Source organism: Hippoglossus stenolepis, chromosome 14, assembly GCF_022539355.2.
Source record: "Hippoglossus stenolepis isolate QCI-W04-F060 chromosome 14, HSTE1.2, whole genome shotgun sequence".
Classification (NCBI taxonomy): domain Eukaryota; kingdom Metazoa; phylum Chordata; class Actinopteri; order Pleuronectiformes; family Pleuronectidae; genus Hippoglossus; species Hippoglossus stenolepis.
The window spans coordinates 11,948,711-11,971,932 of NC_061496.1; the positions used below are offsets into that span (position 1 = coordinate 11,948,711).

General features: G+C 41.0%; 1 long non-coding RNA gene across 1 annotated transcript; it reads right to left on the reverse strand.

Annotated features, from left to right (window-relative positions):
- Positions 1 to 1,061: 1,061 nt before the first annotated feature.
- On the reverse strand, positions 1,062 to 11,306 carry LOC118121583. The gene is made up of 2 exons (XR_004698347.2): positions 11,064 to 11,306; positions 1,062 to 2,052 (listed from the first exon to the last, which is right to left on the reverse strand). It is a non-coding gene; the product is annotated as an uncharacterized LOC118121583 (long non-coding RNA).
- Positions 11,307 to 23,222: the final 11,916 nt, after the last annotated feature.

Here is a 23,222-nt window from a genome sequence, read left to right on the forward strand (position 1 = left end):
TGCATCATCTCTTCCCAGGTATGGATTTGAGTGATCCACCGCAGCAGGAGTCCTGTCCTGCATCGCACCACGTCAGCGCCGTCAACATGTCCCGAACCCTGTGTGGCTGGCTGCTTGGGATTTAGCCAGATGGCAGCTCATCTCCTCCAAGCCCCTGAAAGCCTCTTAAGACACAGGCCGTGAGCTCCAGGAAACAACAGAGCAACCTTGCTACATTTCCACTACCAGACTGTAATCTGGGCCCCACCCACAATGCAGTCTCCATGGAATTAGCATGTCATCAGCCCTCATCAGCCACTCACCATGGAGGAAACACACACTGACCTTGGTTGTTGCTATGCCCCGCTTTGTCGCCTGGCTTACCTGGAGGCCGGCCTGAAAGAGGCAACATATGGGTGTCATCTTTGATTTTGTGCTTGTAGGTGCCGAACAGTGATTTGAATGTGTGTTCATGTGCTGCAGTTTGTTTGTTCCTCCACTGACGTTTGAGATAAGTCAGGCTTGTTAATGCACATCCTGCCAAATACCAAGTTTTTCTTTATTCCAGCCTCCTGTTGCTGCTGCTGCCAAGAACATGAAACACATCAGTTCCTGTTCACCAGGGGATTTTTCCTGCGATGGAGCCACCATCCACAGCAAGTTTTCATGAGGAGGCTGGACTGTGTTCTATGAACTAGCCGCAGAGCAAATTTCTCTTTGTAAAAGCATCAGCGATTCATAAAGCCATGCAGCTTCCATTGGGACTCTGTCTCTCGTAGTTGATATCTCATTTAAAATGCTTTGAGCTGCCTTTATTTGACCTGTCATGGGATTTATTTTGGTTCCAATTACCCACGTGACACAGAATCTACTGCTGTCAAGCCACAGAATGCTGTGCACTCTATCTGAAGCAGGTCACACCCTGATGAGGAAAAGCATTATTGTGCCCTGAGACAGCGAAACACAAGAGCTCACTCGGGGAAAACTGTTGCAAAACATACAAACTAGACACATTAATGAAGAAAGGAAGAAACTGCAAACACAGAAATGGACCCACACAACAAATGAAACACACACATGCACATATTCAAACTAACCTTTATTGAACATGTTTATGATCAGCCTGGCGTAAGGTGCATGAGTGAATACACGTGAGAGCAAACAGGCCAGTGACATTCCTCCTGTGACATTTGACCTTCCTGTGACATTCCTTTCTCGTTTTTTTTTCTTTCTCGGCTTCTGCAGAAGAATCTTGTTTGTTCCTGAGTGCCGGGAAAAATCTCCATTAAATCCCCGCTTACTGCTAATTCTGCCACAGCAGAAACAAATAGGAAACACGTCCCGCTCCTGATCTGTCGTGTTGTGGCGGGCCGCAGTGATGTTTGTGTCAACAGTCCAGCTCGCTGACCTGAGGGTTATCACTGTGGAAGGATTGGATTCCTACACTCCCTCTGTCTAAAGTTTGAATGTGCAGAAAAGGCTTTATTTAGAGACATATAATCATCTTTGTTATCTTATTATTATCTCTAAAGGGGGTGACCGCAGTTTGACGAATTGGATCCTGAATAAAAGGACAGATTATCGAAGTTATCAAAACCTTTTTCAAACTATTGACATTTACAAAATGTTCCTCTCCACTACAGTCAACTCTTTAGTTTTCATTTTAGCTGTACACATCTTTATTACTAAGTCTTTATTTAGTTCTTTATTTATTAACATTGTATATGACTTTCTGTTCCCTCACTCTGTCTCTGTCCTCTTTCTCTGACTTTATTCTCCAAAATCTGTGTTTACCATCCCGTGTGTCAGATCCTGTTTTCAACACAGTCACATCAACAACAGGCTGTGTGTGTGTGTGTGTGTGTGTGTGTGTGTGTGTGTGTGTGTGTGTGTGTGTGTGTGTGTGTGTGTGTGTGTGTGTGTGTGTGTGTGTGTCAGGCTTTCCATACAGGACGATAAAGAGAGAGAGTGGCAGTTCTGCAGTCTCAGAGAATAAGCCTTCGTCATTTCCTTCCCGTTTCCTTCATTTCATTCTCCGGTCCCCTGCTGCAAACTTCCCCCTCTTTCCTCCACCTGGAAACACACACACACACACAGTTTGACACACCGCATAAACAATCTCACAAAATCCTTTTCATGCACTTGCACATACTCTTGAACACACACAAAAGCAAGGAAACACAACGCAGGTGCATCTGCAGGGTTTCTTCCCAAAAACAAAGCAACAGTGATCCTGCTCTGCAGCAGATGTCCACTCATGAATATAACTCACACCCATTCATATTCATTATTACACATGGAAACACATTACATAGGATTGGGAAGCAGAAAGAGAAGACTTTGTGTCACAGGCCACACATATTATACAAATTATATAAATCTGTGTGTGTATTTGCATATGCTTAGAACTATTAGACTTTGTGCGTACCTGTGTGAATTTGTGTCATTAGTGGTGGTTGTGAGTGACACAGCAGACTTTCAGGTGCAGCGGGTTATTGAACTGGGAGTCAGCAGGTCTGAACAGAGGCTCCTCTGTAGCACCGCAGCAGTAATACCTGAGAGGCTGTTCTTTACTATGGATAATGGCACCCTGGTGACACATGGCCAGCTGAGAGATGCCATCAGCAAGGTGGCTTCAGACAATTACAAGAAGCACACTTACACTCATCCCGTGGTTGTCTAATGTGTATTCAACATGTGTAGAGAAAGTATTTATGAAGCAGCCAATAAAACATCCGTGAGTTGGTCATGCAGTACATCAGGTCTGCTGAAGTCACATACATCATGGAGCCAATCGGACGTGGGAACACAGAGGAACTGCGGTGCGCTGAGCTGGATACAGAGGATAAGCACAACGCTCTGTAATCTCTCAGCTTATGAAAATGAAATTGACAGATACCATTGTTTGCTCTAATAAGCAAATTGTGCTAACTCCGTGCGACAGGAATGCTCCCAGTCAGGATTCTTGTGATTAAATGGGCTTGCACTGTGTGTGTCTCTGTGTGTGTCTGTGTGTGTGTGTGCGCATACTTCACAACCCATTGGTGAACGGGACATAGTTTTGTGTGAGCTTGTTTGTGTGCTTGCTTTGCCAAAAGTATCAAACCACAAGTTTACAAACAGTCCAACCCTTTGAGGTCACTTCCCCCCCCCCACAAATTCAAAATCACAATTCAACCAAAACAACTATTTAAAAAAATTTGAAACATTCTTTGTTTTCGTTAGCTGGTTCTAAATTGATTAATTTGCAGCAGGAAACACATTGGGAAAGAATTTGTAACACCACCCAGACGATGATGTGATCAGTATAATAGGGAGACATTTAGTAGGGATGTCACGATACCCCAAATTTTGTAGTGGATCCCGATATCCTGAAATTTCCATGATTCTCGATACCCAATTCCAGACCCCGGCAAAAAACTAAAACATTTACAACAAATGCTCCTTTATAAAAATATTTGATTGTACAAAAAACAACAGTGGCTATGTAGCCTTCAAGTAATAAATAAAAAGACTATCAACATTATCAATGACTGTAAGAAAACAATGTACTAACCCCACACACACACACACACACACACACACACACACACACACACACACACACACACACACACACACACACACACACACACACACACACACACACACACACACACACACACACGCAAAACTGCATCCAATGTTTGGCGCCTCACTAAAAATACATGTAATCCACGCTCAAGTGGCCAGAACATTGCTAAACCTTGAGTGTGTTTTCAATGGGGTCATAAGAAAGTAAGAGAAAGTAAAATCCTCGAGTGAGATAAAGCCGAGATGAGGATGGGAGGGTGTGGGGGCAGAGGTTGATTCCTCCGGGTCTCGTTCCCATCTGTCACAAGTGGAGTCCCGTGCCTCCGCCCCGCCTGTCTAACCTGTCCAGCCCAACGCTGCAGATCAGACTGGAATGCAAAGCCGCTCATAACTGGCCTGGCCCCAGAAGACTTTGGCAGTCCTCCAATGGGCTAAGAGACGGAGAGATGAAAGTAGAAAAATGTGAGTTCAAAGAAGAGAACAAGAGGGAACGAGGTACAGACTGAAGGAGGGAGGAGGAAGAGACACCGACAGTGATTACCCAAAGGTCATCAACAGACCGTATAAACCAATCAGATATTAAATAGGTATTGAGTGTATATCACTGCTTGCATGTATTTCATCAATACACTGAATCACTATTCGTACAAACATCTGCTAAATGAATCTGAAGTTTAGTCAGGAAGACTTTCTTCTTTCACGTACATCCTAAGTCACCTGCAGTCATCGCTCGGCTCCATCAGCTCATTCTTTCTTTTCGTCCTGCAGACAGGAGAGAAGTTCTTCCTGCAGATTATGACACAGCGCAGTGTTTTGGCTTCATTGTAGCCCCCTTCATTGGGGGGGTTTATAAAATAATCATTCATTAATCGTAATCGAGGTAAAGTTGAAATAATCGTGATATAGATTTGAAGTCGTATCACCCAATCCCACTACCCGATCATCGCCTTTCAACCGTCCAATCAGAAGCCCTTCACCAGACTTTCAGTCTTCGTGCTTTTCATCACCACCACATATGTCGAGGTTCCTGGAGAGTCACCATCATACCTTCATATTCCTCTTGTTCACAATAAATTTTATTTCATTCAAATGTATTCATTTCCATTAGTTACTCTATAAGTGTCTCCTGATTAAAATGGAAATTAAAATGTGCGCACTTGAACACGGCTCCGAGGAGGCTAGCAGAGGACATTTAGGCTAAAAACACGGTGTAAATGACGCCTAAACTCAGTGTAAACTGCCAACAGAGACAATGTTGCTTGGTCGTGGTCCATATACTATTGGCCTGCTCCTATTCAGGCTCTAGCAAAACACAATGTTTTCTTTTTGATTTCAATCTGCAGCATTATTGTATTTGATTGTAGCCATCTAAACACATGCCATTCTATTCAGTTTGATTAATCTCCGATCTCCAAATTCCTGTTCGACCACACTGTGTCAGCACCAAAGCTTCAGTAAAACTTCTGAACTCTCTGTGAAGCAGAACAAGGAGAAAGGTGAGATATTCCTCTGGTTAACATGTGACTGAGAAATGTGGAACATGTGAGTCTGCCTGCCGTGCTACTTTCAAGCTGCAGCCAGAAAGTTGCAGCCTTTGTTACAGACCCACAGATTGGACCGGACAGACAAGAGGCTTTAAATCAAACTAATTAATGAAATGGGTTTGTATAATCCTCTGCCTATATAATCTGTAAATTGCAGAGCTTCGAGGATTCCATCTGAAATCATTATTGTCATTTTCTTCTGCGGCCGGTTCCAGGGAGGTGTCAGATTATTATAATTACACATTGTATAATTGGTATGATGAGTTTATAAAGTGATGTTTAAAGACAGAACCAGAAGCTTAACACGACAAATTACTTTAGCCACACTGGCATTTCTCTGGAAAGGGCTGTGATGAGTGAAACAGGGAAACAGATCGCATTTTAGATATTAGCCTATGTGCAAACTCCGTGCAAGCTCAGGTGATGCTGTCAGGACGTTTTTCAAAGGAGAACATCTGCAGTGCTTTGACACAATAGAACACAAGCTTTCAGGGCGACTCCCTCATAAACCGACCTGCTGAAAAGCAACCTCACAACACAGACATGGCACCACTTTGATTAGATTTACAAGGATTATTCACAGTCTCTTCCAGCCAAATTCCTCACATTCTGTTCCTTCCCCTTTCTCCCTTCATCCTAACCTGAAAGATAGAGAGACATCAATGAGAGTCAAAGATGACTGAAATGAGAAAATGCAGAGGGTGAATATAGGTCATGTTGATGCATATGCATTAACACAATTAAAAAACGGCGGCAGCTGTTTTGTGCCCCGATAACAACAGCCTGCTGTGAAGAGATTCAGCTCAGGTAGGACAGCGTTCCCCCAGCTGCTGTGCCTGGTTTGGTGTCACTTATCACACCTTAATAAACACTTCGGATGGTGGGAGAATAAAGTGACAATGAGGTGCAGAGCATATGCTTGTATGCATTCCCAATAGCTGCTTTCAGACATGTACCGTATTTTCTCCAGAGGAGGTGCATGTGTGAATGCAAATGTCCGAGTGACAGGCTCCATACTTTCTGCAGACTTTATCCACCTGGCCTCGTAGTATAAAGTCTGTGGATATTTAGGAGAATTCGATGTGTGAACACAGCTGGAGATCGCACGCGAGTGGCTGGGTTGAAAACGCTTCTAACACGCGACAGATGCAAAAATGACAAAAACAAAACAAATATGAAAAAGCAGTGACACACACGCAGGAGACACCAACAGAGTTGTCAAGAGAGTTTGTGGTGATAAGAGCTGATGCCGGTGACTGTGTGTTGTCAAGAAAATCACGTGATCTCCGCAGCGGAGGTAATGTGTTACTTTCTGCCTCTGCCTGCTGCAGCCGGCTGCTCCGCCTCTCGCCTGCATAATGGGGAGGATTTGTTGCTGTTGTGTCTGTGCAGAAAACCTCTCCCTTGCTTTCTACATGTGTGAAAAGCACACTCCATAGCCGATTATCCGGATTTGTCATGTCATGTCTGAAAACGTGTGTGTGTACGTTAGTTGTGTGTGCATGTGTGTGTCTGCATCGTGTGTATGAATAGGTGTTCCAGTAATCTATTATTCATGCTAGAGTGCCAGTATGCACTTGGTTTATACTTACATAATGGTTTCATCAAACTTGTATGAACTGTTGTGAAAGTGAAAATGTATTTGTTGAACATTCTGTGGAAATTTTTAAAATATTCCATATCAACAGCTGCCGTCTAAAAATAATAACCAAGGCTGTGCATGCATGTTGCCGACTATGTTCGTTTATTTATGTTTGTGTGTAGCGAGCGAAAAAAAAAAACGTACGTGAACACACATACACACACATACATGTTTACAGAGCAAGCGAAAGAATGTGTGAGAGAATGTGCATGTTTGTTTTGCATGTATCCGTGCTCCGTGTGTCATCTGCCGTCTCGCTGTTGTTGTGCAGAGGCCCCCTGTCTGCTAGAAAAGCAGAAACTCTCTTATCTCGGCGGCTGGATGGGAAACACGGGTTTACAGCATTTGTGTTGCAAGAGCCAGAGCTCAGCACAAAGAAACCTACAAAGCTAACTCGGCCCAATACACAAGCATGTGGTTAAAAATAGACCCCCAACACAGGGTATCTGCAGCCGGCTGTCGCTGCAACTTCTGCCTTTTTGGCTGCTGTGTGGGAAAATGAAGAGGGGGTGGAAGCTGTGGTTGGCGGAGCTTAATAAAGACTGCACGGGTGTGAGGGAGATCCCCTCTGCTTTCTGGGTCTGTGTCTCTCTTTCCCCACTTTCACTCAAACTCATGTGGCAGATTGCTGGATGGGATTATTTCTCTTCATCTGACAACATTTACAGACAATAGACAGACTCAGCAAGGATCCTACACGTGATTATGGGACTGAGCCAGACTGGAACTGTTGCAGTGACATGGAATGTGGCTTAACTAAACTGAGCCAGCAGAGCAACACAGGAGCATCACAACGCTAAAGTTTCCCTAAGTGAAAACCAGACTAGGGCAAATCATAAAATATTAATGGACCTTTCATGTGCAAAATCTGAAGTTGAACACTGTGGAACGTCAAAACGCTTTGTTTCATTCAGCTGGTTACAAAACGCTGGCAACTCTCTTCTATGGAAAGTAGCAAAGGTTTGTTCACAAAGTTCAGATTTTTAGATTTAGATTTAGTTAGGGTTAGGGTTAGGTATTTAGTTTGGATGGTTAAGGTTAGGGTAAGGGTCTAGGGAGTGTATTATGTCAATAAATGTCCTCACTAAGATAGAAGTACAAACATGACAGGGACATTAAGACAGAGCAATGTTTTTCATAGATAAAATGGTCAAACACACACAGGAAACATGATGGATAAACAGGCGTCATGGCAGATGGCTGTGGGGCCAGAACAGACTGCTGCACTGAGATGTTTTCCTCGATCTGCGCTCTTCAACCTCCGACATCACCTTTGACCCACCTCCAGATATAGAGTGAGGACATTTTCCTTTCGTCAACCAGAAAGAAATAGTAAAGCCTTAACCAATGTCTGTGTGAAGCCTCTGTTACTTGTACTTATTAGTCAGAAGTTGCTGTAGACTAATTGCATCAGATCTACACAACAACATTTTTTGATTATTTTACATTATATGTAAGAATATTTTGAAAAGATTATTTAACATTTACACTCGTTTGTGGTCCTCGTCTGTAAAAGTACTTTGTTTTGTGGACCCAACCATCGTCTCTACTTCCTCTTAACGCAGACTTTGTCCCATTCTATATTGTGTCACCTGCTTTCGTCATTAAAGATCATAATTACAACGGCTGCTAGAGGTCGCCGAACAATAAAACACTCGTATATGCTTTCACAGAAAACCTTTAGCCTAGAGGATAATTTTTTTTTACAGGTGGACAGTCTCAAAGATCAATATCAGTCTCAGGTCTGTACAGTAAATAAGATGATATGGCCAAAAGCTAGTTAGCTTAGCTTACAGTAGAAACTGGAATCTAGCGAGAATAGCTAACCCGGAGGTAAAACAATCCATTTACCAGAACCTTTAACCCACTAACTAACATGTTATATATCAGTAATTTGATTCATAACAGAAAGTGCATCGGCCGAGTCAGAGCTGAGACTTTTGAACAGACTGACTAGCTTTTTTAGTTTTTTTTTTTCAGTTTTATGCTGGCTGTAGCCAATTAGCTTAGCGGCATAGTTTGATTAGCTAGCAAGCTTAATTAGCTTAGTTTCCCTAGGGGGGGAACACAAATTAAATCAAGCTTAACATAACATACTTTAGCTAACAAACAGGAAAGGCATAAGGAGTGAGTGTGGCTGCTTTAAGTCTAGATGGTCGCTCTCTTAGCTATGGTCTATTGTTAAAATCCGAAGGCCTCACTTCGAACAGCTAGTGGACAAAAATAGTCATCACAGCGCTGTAAACAGGAAACAGGACAGAGGTTTTGACTCAGTGTGTTTTGGGGAAGTGTGATTCTTTAACTTCCTCCGTCCTCTCAGCCACCACATCTCTCTTTCTTTGTCTCAGCTCATTCATCAACTCACACACTCGCTGTAGTGTAGATAAAGACCTCAGACTGTGTGTGTGCGTGTGCATGTGCGTGTGCATGTGCATGTGTCCTGAACTCCCTCGGCCAAGATCAGATGAACCCTTGCGCACTCAGGACAACACGGTCAGCTGAAGGTGGCGCCGTAACCTTCGGATATTATAAAGTGAACTCCCACTCACACACTGCAGGCGTACAGTCAACAAGACAAGACAATGGCTGCAGGGACATAATTAACTGATTTTCACGATTATTATGAGCAACACCTCTGAAAGGATTTCACGAATGCAAAAAGAGAGCAGGGATGTCTGGAGAGCTGCCAGTAGGCAGTAGGGAAGTGTGAGGGTTTTCCAAACACTAGTCCTGTGTTTACTTTTAATCACTAAACTGACAGTCTTATCTCAGTGATTTAGAAAGAGTGCTGCTGGGGGAATACACTCCAGTTCTGTTATCATATCTGACATTCATTCAACCAAATGAACAGACGATGCAGTGCCACGTAAAAGACTGGGCCAATTAGTATCATTCTAAAAATAAAATGCTGAAATGCCACAGTCGCTCAAACGTTAGTGTTATCTCAGATAAGGATGGAAATAAAGGGAAGAAGACTGAGACTGAGCCCCAGTCAAAAATAAAAAAGACACAATACAAATGTTATCAACCTCATAAATATGTTTCATATACATGAGGTTTAAAAGAAAATAACATCTGATTCATACACAAGAAAGAAAATAAATTTAGGTTCATCAGACTTTAAAGTGTAAGTTAATCAGCTTTGAGTAGAAGCAGCAAGAAAGGCCCTGAAATCCTTTAGAGCTCACAAGTCTTTCATGTTGAGGTCTTCCATCCCTGTGCACAAATAAAGTTTTTCATTGAAAATAATTGTTACACAAAGAACACTCTTATTATGACCTGTTTCAGATCTCCAAAGTCAGTCTTTACGATATCAAAACTATTGTTATTCTTTAGTCTGTAAGGAAATCCTCTGCCTTTAATTTAGACCTTTAACTTACACTTATGTTCCTTAAAGAGTTTTCTTGATGCCTAAGCAGTTTTGGAAAAGATTGCTGGGTTACGAGACAGGTGCCACTTTATATCCAGAGAGCTCATTATCTCCCGTGGCTTATTTACATTGATTTACCTCATTTATCTCATTTTTCAAGGTGTCGTAAAAAGGCTAAATAGAGCGGCTACAAAGTGAAGCCAAATATCTGATCCAATAGGAACGAATAGGAAAAGGAAAAGCACTGTAGGATGTATTTCCTGGCTTCAATCCATGTTAACTTAAAGAATTGATAAAACTACACCATAAACATTTAATAATAATTATTATTTACAGCTACATCAATGTAAAATGCATATTGGCATGTTTAATAATGATCAGGAATATCTGTCCCATGCTAAACAGGAAAGTAGATAACCTCATACCCGAGATTTGATTACGTCTGCTGGGATACATATACACCAGAATACTGAAGCATGTACAGAACATCCTTTCAGCTGATGGGTTTTGAAACCATGTTAGCCCCATGTTGGCCTAATGTTCTGGTCAAACCCACATTCTGGCCTGTAAAAGCATTGCATCAGACACAGTAGATCAATACTGCCTGTAAGTAGGTATCATTTATCTAGCTTGTCTGTAATGAAATGATCTGACCTCAGGGACATTTTGAATAATTGATTGAACAGACTAATGTAGCATAAAAGGAAAAATCTAATCTTCATTTGGTGCATTGGTGCATTATGGATGTTTACATTTACAAGTTGGCTGCAGAAGGTAGAAATGTGTTTGGAAGGTGATGATAAAAATGATAAAAGTAACTCATAGCTGTGGCAAAGATGTAGTGGAGAGAAAATATCTTTTATATTTTAACTTTATAAAGTAGCATCAAATAGAGATCAAAGTACAAGTACCTCAACTTTGTACTTAAGTACAGTACCTGACTAAATGTACTTACCACCTCCAAATTAAGGTGTGATGAAAGAATCCAAGTCAGATTACGCCACTCCCCTGTCTCCTGTATACACGTCCGCACATGTTCAAAGTTGTACATGCTTACCTGCATGCACACTCTGATATACACCCACATACTTCCACACGCGCACGCTCCTGCCGCCTCCCTCACCCAGTGGAGCCTGATCTCTGTCTGGCTCCCGTTCTGCATCCTCCTATGTCTGTGCTGATTAGCAGCATGGCTGAGGAAGTCTTACAGGACACAACACCAACAGCTCGCTGCTCCAACTTGGCCCGTATGTCTGGGCTATTTCCAGCCGCCGCCTGCGTGGCCTCAGGATGCATCCCAGAGCAAGAAGAAAGAAAGCAGAGGATCCTATCCACCCCTGTCTCTGGCTCGTGTCCTCAGTGGCTCCGGAAAATGGGCTCTTAAGGCGTTTGAATCCTCGTGGCCTCTGAAGACAACAACCTGGTCATGAACCCTAGAGGTCTGTTTTAAACAGGACAGTAATGGATGACTCTGTTTGATCAGAACCAACACAAAGGGCCACTGATGTTGCAGGAGGCAGTGCCTTGTGATGCTGTTTGCAGTAGAGCTGACTCAGCATGTCTTTTTGTTTAACTAACTTGAGTTTGAGCTTCTTAAACCTCCTGTTAACTGCATTCTCTCCTATGTTTAAGTTTTAATTACATTAATTAATTTGACTTTGATTATCACGTTCGCCTCACGACAGTTCCCGGTTCGAATCCCAGTTCGGCCAGGGTCTGTCTGTGTGGCGTTGGCATGTTCTCTCTGTGTCTATGTGGGTTTTTCTCCAGGTACTCCAGCTTCCTCCCACAGTCCAAAGACAGATTGGACATTAGGTTGACTGAAGACTCTAAATTGTCTGTAGGTGTGAATGGTTGTTTGTCTCTGTGTGTGGGCCCTGTGATACGCTGGTGACCTGTCCAGGGTGTACCCATCCTCTCGCCCAATGTCAGCTGGGATTGGCTCCTCCACCCCCCCGCAACCCTCAAAGGATAAGCGGTAAAGTTGATGGATGGATGATTTTACTTTGCTCTGTTTAACAGTCACACCGAGTCATAAAGGAAACCTCAAGAGGTGTTTTGGGAAAAGACAATTTATTTTTCACCGTCCCCACCTACATTTTCTTTTCTCAAGAACTGAAGCAGCAACTTTCCCAACACCCTGATCAGCCGTCGCCCCCGGACGATGATATCACGTCTGTGTCAAGTCAAACCTTGCGCTGCACCTGTCGTTAGTGGTTTGCGTTCACAGCAATCAACGCCCTCACAAGAATCCAACGCGTGTGGTGCTGCTGCAGGGTGTGATTCTAGTGGTGTGTGTACCGTTTACATGTGGTATTCTTAGAGGCAGCCCAGTCTAAGTAGAGGACCAAGATTCAAAGTAAAGTTAAGCACAGGAGACCTGGCTTCTCAACTCTAGGAATAAATCAACGTCTGAGGAAGTTATATGTAGATATGCTGCCCTGAAGACACTGACCTGATTTTAACCTGAAACTTTGAGTGCACTCAGAATGGATGATGTTTTCTCACATTTTTTGAAAAGAGATCTGTCTGGATATTTTCAGATGTTTTGAAACATGACACATGGGAGACTGACTTTGACGCCTGGGAAACATAGACTCTATTCCACCTCAGTCATTTACAAACATATTTTAGACTGACACTGATGCTTGGTGTTTGGTGTTTGCATCAGTGAGTGAGGAAGTGGAGGAACATGGAATATGTTGATTAATATGTCAGTAAGTTAAAGGCTATGACATTACATGACACACAACAGAACAATACAGTTTTGTAAGATGTCAATTTATGTGCACAACTTTAAAGCTTGTGTACTTTAGGTAAACCTCAAGCAGAGTAACAAACGTTTGTGTGGGATTTGTTGACAGAAAGAAATTTATAGATAATGACTGTTATGAAATCTGTATCAGCAAATCCCTGCCGTTTATTGCTGTTGTGCAGAGAGATGGGTATATGCACAGTGAATAATATGTTATGTTGTACCTGCTAATGCAAAGGTAATATAATGAGAATTTCCTGAAACAAAATCAGCTTTTACTGGTGAGTTTTTATCGTTGACTTCTTTCAGCTACCAGGATGTTCTGCTGACTGTAGAGAAAGGTACTGCATGTTTGCTGCACAGCAACGTAAACTCATGGCGGCACAATGGCAGTGGAAGCTGTTTGACTAATCCAGCATTCCACACACACACACACACACACACACACACACACACACACACACACACACACACACACACACACACACACACACACACACACACACACACACACACACACACACACACACACACAATTAATGAGTCACTGTCTTGTGATAATGAGAAGGTGTCGCTCTGCACATTCTTTTATGAATTTGAAGTGAAACTGATGTATATTTTCTAAGTAACCACTGTGTGAAATGACAAGTGACAAATACAGAATTTCAACATAATACATTTGTTTTAGTGCTGCACCTATAATTTTCCAATATATTTACTTTTTAGGCACCACTCCCACATAAAGTGAATAATGTGAATATTCTCATGTCTGAGACACAGAGTGGGTCGGTCCTTGTAGTCAATGGACCTTATAATAGGTCTCAGTGTCACCAAGCATGACACAAATTCTTTGCTCATTCCACACTGATGCCGTGGTCGTCTCGTCATCCAGCGCCCATGTTGTTTAATTACCATAAGCAATTGTGCCAATCGAAGCACCCACGGGTGTGTTGGTCATAAAGTTAGGTGTGGTCAGGCACAAACCAAACTCTGATTGGTTTACTGCAAGTTATGTCCAAGCCACACCCATGATTAACAACGACATTGAGTACAACCCTTTTGAATCATGTATTCTGCGTAGTGACCTTTTGTTAAACTTGGACATACCCATAAATAAACTCGTGCCATGTGCATTACACCATGGACTTACATTTTTTATGAGTAACGTTGAAAACTTTGCAGTTTAAATTCTAAGTGTACTGTATATATATACACACCTACCATTGAAAGTTTTTCCTAGTAACACCTCTTTGTCTAAAATGGATAAAAGCAAGACATTAACAGGCCTCTGCCTGTGTCTATTCAGTGCTACGTCTGTTTACTATCATTATGTAACATGAAAACAACCGACTGGCTCTGTCACTGAGCTTTTAATGAAGGCCTCTTGGACTAATTGCTTAAATGAGGATTTAATGGAGCTTTGCTAATTTGGATCTATGGCCTCTGTGTTTATTCTCAGGCCTTATAAAGAACTGCCATCACGTTAACAGTGCTACAGCAGATATTTGGCTATGATCAGTTTTTTTCAAATTGTTTGGTGATTACCTTTTTGCTGAAGAAAAGACATTTCAGTGATTTGGATGTCGAGTGTGTGGTTGTATGCTTGTAATGAGAAGGATTGGGAATAATCACAAACACTATAAATTTAAATTAAACCTAATGAAAATTTGAATTGAATTGTTCCTTATGTCATTTATTAAGTGTAAATGAAAATAAAAAACCCTTGAGATTATTTTTTTAAGCAGCTGCAGTAATGAAGGCAGCAAGGAGGGAAGTCAGATAATATTATAAAGCTAAAATGTCCACATCAGTTAAAAGTGATCAAATATAAAAGTTAGACGGAGAAAAAGGCTGTTGGTTTAAGAGCGTGTTTATTATTTTAACAATGAGGACAACATGTTCCGCATCCCTCCATTGGTACACTCTGCGTGTTTGTTATTGTAACCATGATAACCAAGGTCAGACATCACAGGGATGGTTCAGTAGATCCTATCAGAACAACTTATGAGTTTTGAATGAATTTTATAAGTGATTGATCTAACTATAGTTGATCCTTATGGGTTGTTTTTGACAAACTGACTGAAATATAGCAGTGCACTTATATTATTATTAGTGAAAGTTTAAGAAGTTCCTTCGAATGTTAAAGGTTTTTTTTCCTCTCCAGGAAAGTGTAACTGTTGGAATCCACTCTAATTGAAACCAAGCTGACTACAGCTGCCTACACTTCAGTTCGACAGGGGGGTGAGTGTTTGATGCCCAAAGGAAGGAGCTGCACACTGTATTCAAAGAGTCTGACTCCCTTTGAAAACACACTACGTTTGATTTTGTTTGGGAGATACTGTGACCCTGAGCTTTCTATGCAGGAATAGTAGGTCACATTAAAGAGGGTATACTTACTCTAATGAATGCTCTGCCGCTCTGTCCACTGAGGCGCTCAGCGGACAGCCCATATTCCAGGGAAGCGTGGCGCGGATGAGGCCCCAACAGCAGCAGCTTTGCTGATGTCTGTCCAGGGAAGTTTTATCACCCATATCTTTATGACCCTGACAAACAGAGGGCCATCTGCAGCCAACGCTAAACCTATTTCACTGATTCATGGAATGGTCGGCCCACATTTCTTGGTTACGTTGGGCAAGGGAAGGGAGCAGCGGTGTTCAACCTTGAACACAAGGAGCAGACAACAGGCACAAGCAGAGAAAAATGTAAGCATATACTTTAACAGCAGTAGGCGTACCTGTAATAATGTGTGCATCTATAGCTAAAAAATACACAAGGTGATTGTGATACAGACTGGACAAGGAATGTAGAAAAGTGAAAAAACTGAGTGTTTTTTTTTTAGCTCCATGTTACCGGGGACATGTCACACTATACTAATAAAACCATGCTGTCTGCATTGAGCCTCAGTAATAGCAGCAAAATCCTTCCACCCAAAACTGTTTACTGGGCTGTAGTCTACCCTTACAACAACCAGTATAACGTGCCAGGTCGTGTGTACGCAGGTAATGACTGTGTATCCAAGTGATGTTAATTTAGTTTTTATTGCTTTGTGCAAAACACTTAAGTGGAGTGTAATGGTAATTTGAGGGTGTGGTGATCAGTCATTTTCTTCTAGATCATCTCATCTCATACCTATTAAGCAACTGTATTATTAGTAAATGACGAAAATGGCTCACCCACTTGAGATGAAAGAGCATCCATAGCAGTCATAAGACATGACGTGAACAATAATTAACTGTAAGGGGAGCATTATGCAAAATGTTGTAATTTGCAGCCTCATGTAAAGAGCCTCAGCAGTGGAAAACAATCCAGTAAACATTATGTAAATGTGGTATTTATGCCTGTTTCATTAACATATGAGGAAAGCAACAGTCGCCTCATTGCTCGACACAGATCTGATGTTTTTGTCGTTCATCTCTTCATTTGAGCTGGATCTTTAATCAACATTTAAGTTACATATGTTACGTATGTTATAAATAATGCACTAAGCCCATTTCCTTTATCGTAATTAGTTTTTCACAATACACCAACCTTTCCATGTCAGCCAATAGTATTTATATTATTTTCAATACTAAGATTTTTGGGGGGTATTTCTGCATTTCCCCAAGTTTTTTGAATGAGCAAATTGGAGGATACAAGTGGATGGAAACCCACCTAGAGATACAATAATGTTAGTCTGGACCAACAAATCTGACCCCAAGCTAATGTGTAGGAAAAGGCTGTTTTACATAAAACATTCAATGCTAAGAATGATCAATGAAACTAAGAATAAACGCGTAAACAAACCAAGTTTATGGTTGATCATATCAGAACGCAAATACAGAAGAGTAATGGGCCTAGAGCAGAACCTTTTGGTACACCTCAGCACATGATACAATGAAAACTAATCAGCATCATCGTAAAACAAGTGCAACAAACTGGAGATACTGATAAATAAACTCACAATTTAATGAATCAATAACTTAACTGAAATTTAGATAGTTACAAAAGTAATCTATAAAATTAACTTTGGAGAAAGTTTCTCAAAAGTGGTGATTCATATATATACAATTATTACATGCAGTTAGTTTCATTACATGTACATATACTGACATGCATCTGACATATAGGCTATATCAGAAAATGCACGCACACACACGCACACGCACGCACACACACACACACAGTACTGGGATACGCATATCCTTATACAAGCATAAGAAGAGGGTCATTTTAAAACCCACTGTGGTAATGGGGTTTACTTGACTACACTCGCATTCTTCAAATCTAATCTCAAATATCCTCATCTACTTGGTAAACCGTTTCATCCTGATAATCTCTAGTCTCTGCTGCGGACCTACAAGGCCCTCAGAGACAGTACCTGCCATCCACACAACCCCCACTGCATACAAATCCACCCCCACACACTAGCTGTGTCTGATGCAAACTGCTGAAATCTCAACGCTCTTCACAGTTTATAAGGAGCCCTCGCAGGTCTTAGGACAAAATGAAGGAACAGGTGCATTTGGAGGAGGTGGGTACAGGATCCGATAAGGAACTGAATGTTTCTACTTTGTTAGGAGCCATAAAAGTTTCAGAATTCTGAGGAGTGTCTGCATCTCAGCACTGATGAAGTATTCAGAGGGTGTGTGTTTATAAAAGGAGTTGTGGTTAACTGCACAGAGATTTGATACAATAAAATATCTAAGAATGAAAAATGCATAAGGTAGAAAAACAAGAAAACAAAGTCGGTAGGTTTAAGATGACCTTTCATGAATTCCTTAAAAAATTCATCGTTCAGTCAGAACTGATTCGGCTCAAATCACCTCATTTGAAGGAAAATAACTGTACCACCACAAAATATCTGGTATTAAACAAACTTTCCCAATCTGCATACTGAGTTATTATCAGGCCTTCACACAGAAGTACTTTCTAGGAGAAACACCATGAGAGACACGTTGATGATTTTGGAAGTAAAGAGATACAAACTGTATGGCTTAGCTGAACAGCTACTTACAGGCCTTCTGCTAAGACATGTTATTGCTGTATGATCTTTTTAAATCACTTAATATATCCCTGTTTTTATTCTGATTTAAATTTAATTTTATGTTTTAGTATGAATATATTTCTCTGCCTTTTTAAAGCTCTTTGAATTGCCTTGTGTCCGAATCGTACAATATAAATAAATAAAAAAGCACAAAAATAATGTAAAACTTCTCCTCATGTGTTTTTTCCTGTTTAAAAAATGAGCAGAGATTAAACTGAAAATTAAACGAAAGCTCTTTTTAACTTTCGGTAGGAAAGGTCATGACCTGTGTCTGTGTGGGGATACTGGGTTACAAACTGGCCTCAGATCAGATTCTCATGTCAAAACATTTGCTGAGCACTTAAAGTCCCCTGGTGGTGTTTTATTTGTCCAGCTAGTATGAGTGCGGTCACTTGTCTTCTCTGCTGCGAGTTCAGCCGCTTGGTGGCTTTAAATCAAACCCGCAGCTGTAGGAAATTGAACCCAGAGATAAACAATGGAAACATACAGAGAGAAAAAGATTTAGCAGGAAGTCTTCGAGCTTGCCAGAAATCTAACAGTGCACAACTCAGCAAAACACAAAGATGAAGAATAGTCTCTTTGTTGTATTGTATCTCAAACCAGTCAGTTGTCAGTGAGCCAACCTGGATGAGAACCAGAGACATCACAGTTAAATGGCAGATGTCTCAGACTGCTGGAAGTGCCTTTCCAGGATTTTATCGATCTTTGGTTCTTCAACGACCACATTACGTATGACCTCAGCACAATGATCTCATTACAACCACAAGGGAACGCTCTCTGCTAAAAACATGTCAATATAATATCTCAGCATCAGTGTCAAAACACACTCCCTAAGACACCTGGAGATGAAGAGTCCATCCAGGATGTTAAATTTAAGTACTTAGCTTTTTGTCTGTTTCTTGATGTTATTATCGAGCTTCATTCATCTATAAATAAAACTACAGCATAGTTCCACTAAATCAGGTTTGAATGAAATGACCATATGCCCAAGGCTCATGGGCTGGAGCAGAAATTGTGGAAAAAGTGGAGAGCATTATTTTACCACAACTGTAGGTTGTAGATCACTGGAGGCAAATGGAGGTTTCTGCTTTAGTGCATGTAACCTATATACTGTATATAAAGATGGTCAGTACAGCCCCACAAAAGTAAAGCCGAAGCTTCTTGATCGCCACCTACTGGTCTGCTGCAGTATAGGTCAGTATAGGCGTGTGTATCGGAGGGAGCTCACTACTGTGGCTCCATCCCTTGATCACTAGACTCTGGCTCAAAATGCAAAAGATAGCAGAGCTCGTATGTCGGATATTTTGGCTTCAACTCTGGATAGTGGGAGGAAGTGGAGACATGGAATTAAGCCATGATAAATTTTTTCTATTGACCCGTTTGCTTTTCTTACCGTGACATGTCATGTCATCTGTAAAAAGGCCCATTCAGTTAATCTAAGACATTGATTTATTTAATTTCCATCGTAAGATCTGTTCATATTTTATGATTATATTTGCTTTAAGTTTTATAACAGCTGTAGTTACAATTCATTGTTTTGTTAATAATTCATTGCTTTTTATTAATATAACTTGTTATTATTTTTATTTAATGTTCTCTGTCTACAACTATGGTTTTATAGTGTAAATTGACTTCACTTTCCAGGTTTTCACAGTTGGTTGAGCAACTTAAAATGTAAACAAATCATTTCCGTAAACTTTCTGCCACTTCTGCCCTGAAGGCTGCAGGGTAGGTCGAGGTTGGAGGAAGAGCCACAGCATTAACAAGTCTCTGTCTAATGCAAACTGTCACAACTGTCGACTGGGAGAGAAGCACAATGTGCTGGTTAGACTCAGTGAGTCCTGGGTTGCAACAATGTAGCCTGAGGCCACACTCTGTTTAATACCAGTGTTACATAACACGCACACACGCACGCGCACACACACAAAAACACACACACAGCGAGAGAAGCTTCAGCCATATTCAGTGTTTGTCACCAAAAGAATCTGAGACATTCACAAATCAGCCACATAGTTAAAATTACTGACATGTGACGTGAAGTGAAAAGTTGATCTGCTGTAAGCAGAAAAAAAAGGGCTTGTGTAAAGGTCTGAGTGACTTTGACATGGGTCAGATTGTGATGGCTAGATGCAAGTGGGGTGTTCGCAGGATGCTGTGGTTAGAAACTACCAAAAAGTGGTCCAATCCCACAGATGAGGTGGGATGGGAAAAGATGTGAGAACACTCTGTGGTCAGAGTGCCCTCGCTGCAACCACTGTGCCTACGATGCACCATGGAGCAATGGAAGACCTGGTCTGATGAATCATATTTTCTCATAAGAGAAAGTAGAAAGTTATGGTCCTTGATGGTGGTGGCCTCTTTCAGCAGGATAATGTGCTCTACTGCACTGCGAAATTCATTCAAGAAAAGTTGGAGGGACGTGACAGAAAGTTTAAGGTGTTGACTTGGTTTCCCAATTCCCTTGATCTCATACCAATCAAGCGTCTCGATCCACGGAGGCCCAACTCACAGAACTTACTGTAAATGATCTGAGGGTAACAGGTTGGTTCCTGATGATTTCCTGTGAATTTGTCAGGATGACTCATCGATTGTTGATCACAACCTTCAGCACAGCAGCATTTCCCCCAAAATCTATTGCAGGAGCATGAACAAGGTCTGATTCAGGCTGTCATGTCTTCCAGACTTCCAGGTTTTTCCTGGTATTTCTCAAATGTGTGGGGGTTTCGCATTTCAGGGAAACCAGACATCTTGTGATCAGCTTTTAATTGATCTGTTCACTTCCAGCAGTGCCTACAAACATGCGCAAGTAAACACTCTTGTGCACATGGACCAGCACCTCCGAGAAGTTCTAAAAAGACAAAGCACATAAACCAAGGTCAAAACTATCAAACCCTGTAAAGTTCATCTGCAGCTACAACAAAGTTTGATTTCAACACAACACATAGAATAGAAAAGTCAAGAGCAGTTTGGTATTAGAGCAAGCTATGATTTTTGGTTAATGTTTTCAACTTGAGACGACGTGAGAGCTGCACCTGTTTTTCATTGCATTTTCAAGATACTGTCCATTAAGGCAGACTCCTCTGATGAATCTCTCCTTGATTAATGAGTTATCGAATAAAACTGTGCATAGTAGTTGGTAAATAATAGAAATCTTAACCCTTTTGACAATCATCTGCTGTAAGAGCCTTTAGATTATGCTGCAAAAAAGCATAATTTAATGGAGAGGATAAAGAAAAGGCTTACTATTCACACATAATTTGCACATAAAAAGATATAATTCTGGCTATTAAAATGTAAGATTTTTCAAATGATTGTAATTCATGTGAATCTAAGTGGCTATTCCAAAACCAAGAAAATTTGACTTAAGTATATCCCTAGTCTCCATTTATAAGCTGCAGTCATTCAGCATCTGTGGAATAACTTGGAGTGTCCCTCTTTCTATTCTGAGAGGAAATCAGAGCATCTCATTAGTCAGACACAGTCGGGGTACCCTATCTTTAGACGTATGCTCCTGTGCTCGGAAAGCTGCAGGAGAAAATCATTCATGACTCCTATAAATACCTGCACATGATGTGTATGTACCCCCACGCAGAGACACGTGTGGGTCGCTGGTTTAAATTCAGATCCTTATAGCCTTGTTTATCAGAAGACCACCATCCCTCTGTGTGCACCACACACGTGATATTCAAGAATGAGAGAAAGATGAGGCAGGAAAAGGGCAACATGTCCTCTCTATGGACACACACACTCGTATACTGTATATTTCACGTGCAGCAGGCACACACATCATGTGATATGTGGATCAGGGAAGAAGTAGACAACAGGGAGATTAAGGAAGGAAGCTAGTGTCAGGTACATTTGTTTTCTACACATTACTGATTTTCTCATTCACGAAAGCCACATTCTCATAACATATTTATTGTACAACATTATTGAAAAATATCAGCAGTAAAAAGGCTTTTTATCTCTTACAAATTGAGTTTAGAAATTGGGCTACAGCATTTACATGCAAAGTGGAAAAATCTAATGTTATTATGTTTCAAAAATCCTAAAAAATCCCTGCTACCTTCCTCTGCTCGTGACATGTATGTAACAAGCCAAAATCTGTCTGCTTCATTCGTGTTTCTAGTCAGAAACACACGTGTTCCTTTTAATCGCCCACTCTTAATAAAGATCGTCAATATGACCGTGGTGACCTGGACTCAGGCTGAGTGGAAGAGACCCCCAGGGTGCTGAGGGAGAACAACAACAACAACAGAGAGAGGAAACATCTGCACACAGGGTCAGCGGCACATGGTGGAATTTCCGTCCATGGAGGATGACTCACAAATGTTTTTTGTTTTTTTCCATCTTAAAGACAGAACATCTAATGATATAAATGCTTAAAAAATTATGTAAGGCAAATTTGTGTAGAAAATGCAAAATGGCTATTTGTTTCTTCAATTACTTCTAGCTAACTTAAGAAGCCGTTCTCATGTCTTTATTCAAAAAAGAAAAGAAGACAGTCGAGAAAACACTGGAAAAAGTGAAAACTGTGATCTACTTTCTATTTATTAAGCAGGTACATCTGATGTTTTTATAATGTCTGCTATATCTTAAGTTATTTCCTGCTACTAGTCAAACCTTTAAAAATACACGTGGATCATAAATGTTAATATCAATCTAGTCAAATGAGTCGGATGATGAATTTTTTTAATCTTCATTTAATATGCAGCCTGGTGTCACGTGCCATGCGTCCATGTGTCTACTCAATGTAAATAAAAATTACAGATATTAATCAGCTAAATTCAAATGTTGCTGTCTGTTAAAATAAATCATTGCTTCTTTGATCATATAACACAATAACTATCTAAGATTGTAGGGTTTCATTCAAGATGTCTACCACTATATATTATATATTTCTATATAAGTGCCTTGTTCTCTTTGTGAATGTGTCACTGTTAAAGTGCCCACTATTTCTGAGCCAGAAGTCAGACGTCAAAAGACAGGTCATCCTTTGGTCAGCTGCTACGTCTGTTGAATTAAAGTGGAGCTGCCCCAGTTACCACCACTGTTCACCTCTGACTATACACTTTCCCTTTGTGTGAGTGCTGAGGTGGATAAACGTCGCCCCTGAGGTTGAACTTGATTGAATTTGCGGCACACAAATGGGGAAACAAGTCATCAAGGGTTTACATCGGGTGAGCATCTCAGCCTCAACACAATGATCTGGAATAATACAAACTGCCAGGAAACATTATCACAGCCATATTTAACATTATAATCAACATAACCTCATTCAACTGTCTTTTTACACCACATCAAGTGCCAGCTTTTGAAATGACTACTCTCTCCAC